Genomic DNA, 6000 nt, shown 5'->3' with positions numbered 1-6000 from the left:
AGGAAAAATCTAGATTGCAACCACATGTGTTATATACTCCACTTCCAGTACCCAGTGAATCATGGGTAGATATTTCTATGGATTTTGTTCTTGGGTTGCCGAGCTATAAGAAAGGGAGGGATTCTATTTATGTAGTGGTTGATAGGTTTTCTAAAATGGCACATTTTATTGCATGTCAAAAATCAGATGATGCTTCGCATGTTGAAGATTTGTTCTTTAATGAAATTGTGAGATTACATGGCATGCCTAGAAGTATTGTTTCTGATAGGGATACTCGGTTTTTGAGTTACTTTTTGAAAACATTGTGGTGTAAACTTGGAACTAAGTTGTTATTTTCTACTATTTTTCATCCACAAACTGATTGTCAAACTGAGGTAGTCAATAGGACTTTAGGAACATTGTTGCACTCTATCATTAAAAATAATTTGAAAAATTGGGAGGAATGTTTGTCATTTATTGAATTTGCTTATAATCGTAGTGTGAATTCTACTACGAATTATTCGCCTTTTGAAGTTGTTTATGGTTTTAATCCATTGACTTCGTTGGATTTGATGCCGTTACCTATGAGTGAAAGAGTTAATATGGATGGGAAGAAGAAAACTGAATTTGTGAGGAGCTTGCATGAGAAAGTACATGAAAATATCGAGAAAAAGAATTTGCAGTATACAAAGCAAGCTAACAAGAGGAGAAAGAAGGTTGTGTTTGAACCAGGCGATTGGGTTTTGTTGCACTTAAGAAAAGAGCATTTTTCAGAGAAGAGGTGTTCAAATTTGTTACCTCGAGGAGATGGTCCTTTTCAAGTCTTGGAGCGAATCAACGACTACGCCTACAAATTAGATTTGCCAGGTGAGTATAATGTGAGTACTACATTTAATGTTTCTGACTTATCTTTATTTGATGTAGGAGATGAAGAAGATTTGAGGACAAATCCTTTTCAAGAAGGGGAGGATGATGCGGTCATGGATAGCTCGCATGTGGATCAAGTGACAAGGAAAGTTTGAGATCCATTGGAGTTGCCACGTGGACCAATAACAAGGAGCCGAGCTAAAAAATTCAAGAAGGCACTTTAAATGTTGTTGGTAAATTATCAAGATGGAGTTGGAGCACTTGAAGATCAATTTTATAGTTGTCAATGCGTCCTTGAAGTGTTAGAAGTCAAAAAAATGAAGAAAATAAGTTTGGGGCAGAAGATGTCTCACCCGAGCGCCATATATTGCCGCTCGAGAGAGCATCATAAAATTTTTTCGGGCAGAGTGTATACCCGCGCTCGAGCGAGCTCAAGAGAAAGTGAGGAACAGAACATCCTCCGCTCGAGTGAGCTGGGTTTTCCGAGAAAAACACACACTCGGCGTATTTGTGTGTGTGTGCGGGATTTTGATATTTTGATGTTATTTTCTTATTTTTGAGAGTTCTAATTATACTAGAAAACTTTCTAGATGATATCCTTGATATCTTTAGGCAATATTTTGCTATATCTCTTATTTTTTATGTAAACTATAAATACTTTGTTTATTCTCATTAATAATAATTCAGATTCAATTTTATACAAAATTATTGAAATTTTCTCTAGAATTTTCTTCAAAGCTTTGTTTTGGTTTTCAAATCAAACTTTTCACAGTTTAATTACTTGGAAACATTTGTCAATTGATTTATCACTGAAGATTTTCAGATACAAGTTATCTAAAGGTTTTCTTTGGTTTCGATTGTTCGTGATTTCTGTTGTTAATCGTTCTGTCGATTAAAGGTGGAAATCCAAATTCTATCAATTTTACTTGTTTCAAAGATTGGGAAAAACATTTTGGATCTTTTGTTTATTGAATAGAGGGTGCGATTTAATTTATAATCGTGTTTGCTAATCATACTCATCAAGATTCATATCACGTGTAGATCACAAACTCCTTGGGACTCAAGTAGTGTTGTCATGTCTCAAGCACTCTCACTAATACGTAGAACTCCTTATCATAAGTAGGGTAGTTCAATGATGATCCATTAAGCTTCTAGCTAAAGTATGCAACTAGTCGTCCTCCTTGCATCAAAACGTCTCCAATTCCTACACCTAATGCATCACATTCAATTCCAAAAGTATTAGTAAAATTAGGCAAAACAAGTAAAGGAGCATTAATCAATTTTTGCTTAATATTATTAAAAGACTTCTCTTGCTCCTCGCCCCAATGGAATGGAACGTCCTTTTTTATCACTACAGTCATTGGTGCCGAAAAGTGCTGAAATCTTTTACAACCCTCCTATAGAATCTTGAAGGTTTATGAAAACTTCGAACTTGACAAATAGAAGTAGGTGTTGGCCAATCTCGAATAGCACTTATCTTTTCTTCATCAACTCTCACCCCTTGAGCACTTGCAAAAAAACCAAGAAACACAAGTTCTTTTGTACAAAATACACAATTTTTCAAGTTAGCATATAAATTCTCAGTCCTTAGTTTGATTAGCACAATTCTCAAGTGTTTAACATGCTCATTCAAACTTCTTCTATACACAAAAATATCATCAAAATAAACCACAAAAAAATTTTCAATGTGTGAACGCAAGACATGATTCATTAAGCGCATAAAAGTGCTAAGTGCATTAGTTAATCCAAAAGACATAACCAACCACTCATACAATCCATACTTAGTTTTAAAAATAGTTTTCCACTCATCACCTTCTCTCATTCTAATTTGATGATAACCACTTTTAAGATCAATTTTATTAAAAATACTAGAATCATGCAACTCATCTAACATATCATCTAATCTAGGTATGGGATGCCTATACTTGATGGTAATATTTTTAATGGCTCTAAAATCCACACACATTATCCATGACCCATCTTTCTTAGGAACTAACAACACAAGCACAACACACGGTAACATGGATTCACGCACAAAACCTTTATCTAAAAGTCCACTTACCTATTTTTGTAGCTCTTTGGTTTCCTTCGGGTTGCTACTATAAGATGGACGATTTGGCAACGCACTTCCGGGTACGAAATCAATCTGGTGCTCAATTCCTCTCAAAGGTGGTAATCCTTGAGGTAACTCCTCCGGAAATAAGTCTTCAAATTCCTGCAAAATAGAGACAACATTGCTCAAAAGATTTCCGCCTATATCACTTGTGTTTAGGAGAACCTCCTTATAAATAATTAATATAATTGAAACATGGGTGTGTAATATCTCTCTCAACCCACTCTTTTGAGCCATATATTTTTCGGCCTCTTTTCTCTCTCTTCTTTTTCTTCTAAGCCATCTAACCATTTTTTATCACTCTTTTTTTTTTTTTCATTTGATCCTCGAACACTTGCTTTGGAGACATAGATAGTAATACAATGAGTCCTTTCTTCAAAATAAAAGAATATCGATTTTTGAAATCATCATACACCATCTTCTTATCATATTGTCATGGTCTACCCAACAAGATATGACAAGCATGCATAGGCACCACATCACTTAACACCTCATCTACATACTTCTCAATAAAAAATGGTACCAAAACTTACTTGGTCACTTTTACTTCCGCACTATCATTAAATCATTGTAACCTATATGGTTGAGGATGCTTCAAGGTAGACATACTCAACTTTTTCACAAGTTCACAACTAGTCACATTGGTACAACTTCCACCATCTATAATAAAACTGCACCTTTTTTATTAACAAAACACCTAGTGTGAAACAAGTTCTCCCTCTGGTTATCCTCTTCCTCGTTATGTTGGGCACTTATAATCTTCCTAGTCACCAACAATACTCCAACAACAGCCCCATATCCCTCATCAAGATCCTCCAACTCAGGCATATCATCATAATTTTCAACATCCTCCTTACTTTCAGATTCAACTTCACCACATTCATTCACAATCATCACTTTTTTATTTGGGCATTGGCTAGCAATATGACCAACTACTTGACATCTAAAGCATTTAATATCTCTAGAACTATTAATAGGAGTTTCAGATTTATCTTGTGCTCCTTGCTTAGGTGTCTCTTGCTTGGTGTCGATTTTTGGCTTTGACACCATCTTTTCATCCTCTCGTTTTGCAACGTTTGGACGCCAAGAATTAGAAGAACCTCCAGCTAAAGTGGTTCGACCAACTCCTCTCCTTTTAAGTTGTTGCTTTACTTCCATAGCAGTCTGCACCATCTCATCCAGATCAAAACTGTAAGGCCCGAAAATATTAAGTTCTTAATGACGTAATTTAAGAGTTAAATTCCGAATAAGAGTTAAAAGATGAATTTAAGAATTTATGGAAATTAGAGATTTCAATTTCGGGTCAAAAATATTTAATTTGAGGATTTTTTGGATTTTAAGATTTTAATATCCGAAATTCTTAAATTAGAAGATTAAAAATATTTAAATTGATATTTATGGAATTTAAGATGTAAATTCCAAGATTATAAATATCAAGGATTTAATTTGAGGATGAAATACGGGCAAGGACCAATTTGCGAATATTGAGCAGTTTAAGGACTAAAATGCGATGAGGTACGAAATGATTTAATTTAATTCGAAAATATTTAATTTGAGAATTTTTAGAGTTTAGAATAAATTCTAACATTCTTAAATTATTTAGGATTGAAATTGAATTAAAAGATTGGTCGAGCACCAAATTGCAATTACTGAAGAATTCAGGGACTAAATTGCAATTAGGCCAATATATATCAAAATTGACACAATTTTCCACTCAATTCACGTGTAACCATCAGAAGAGGAAGGGGAATTTCAGAAACCCATTGAACGCCATTTTCAACCTTTCCAAAGCTCGATAAAAATTGATCCGCCCGATAGAATTTCTGATTGATCATATATTTGCGATCACAGCTCTGATTGCTACGTTTTGACGTAAGTTTTATGAAGTTCTACCATGTTTGATGAAGTTCTACCATGTTTGAATTTTAAGTTGTTGTTAGAATTAATATTTGATTGTATAAACGTTTTTTAGTATATACGACGAAAGCATATCTAAGACGGGTCGAGAAAAGATCGTCGTTTGGACATATTTTAGAATTTTTAAAGAATTTTCGAAAATCTGAATTTTGGGGCTTTGGATTTCGAAATTGTGTTGAAGAATTGAAGTTGATATTATGTTTAGATGATTGAGAAGATAATGTATATGCTTTTGGAATTTCAGTTCGGGACCGTTATGCCACCAACTTGAATTTCGGTTGTATTATCACGTTTTGACTTATATAAGCATGAAAGAGGCATTGATTAAGATTGAAAGATTGTATTGAGCTTGTTTATGCTTTATTTCAGAATTTAATGTGAATATATCGAATTCGAATTGATGAGTTCGAGTTCGAATGACTTGAAGTATTGAAGTTGAATCAAAAATACCTTCAAGTAGCACTGATTGAAATGAGCAGAATTGTATGACCGATTTGGCTAGTTTAAGGTTGATCACCATTTGCAAGAGTGTTTACAGATTCAAGATGTTTGAATCGCGATGGAAGGTATGAATCGAAATTATTCTCGCTAGGTAGAACAACTCGAGAACGTGGTGGTTTTCGAGTTTTTCTAAAATCACATACTTAAGTTTTATATGCTTTCATATGAATTGTTGTTTGTTAGTGCTTGGCTTGATTAAATAATTTAAGTGTTCAAGATGTTTTACAGTATTACTGCATATAGATTATGTTGCATTCATCTTGAACCCTACCTTGATAAGCACAGAGGACTGAATGGCCTAGAGTGTAGATGACGTTTGGAGAACTGTAGTTGAGTGGCGTGAAATGTAGATTTAATTCCAGAGTCAAATGACTTATGGAACGGAATATGGATTTACCTTCAGATCTAGATGACTCACTATAGTTGCACCAAAGTCAGGGGAATTGAGATATTTAACACCACCTCGATTGGGAGAGTCGGTGGTTGGTTAAAGATTTTATTTCCCCGGGATCCCAGAACTATGATTTATTGATATCATATTTGATAGTCTATTCCTTGACACATGCATTGCATTTATGCATTAACCTAGAGATTTCTATGGTTTAGAATATGCAGTTATAAAT

This window comes from Henckelia pumila, unplaced genomic scaffold (genome assembly GCF_033568475.1).
Source record: "Henckelia pumila isolate YLH828 unplaced genomic scaffold, ASM3356847v2 CTG_627:::fragment_1, whole genome shotgun sequence".
Lineage (NCBI taxonomy): Eukaryota > Viridiplantae > Streptophyta > Magnoliopsida > Lamiales > Gesneriaceae > Henckelia > Henckelia pumila.
Note: the sequence above shows the minus strand (reverse complement) of the source record.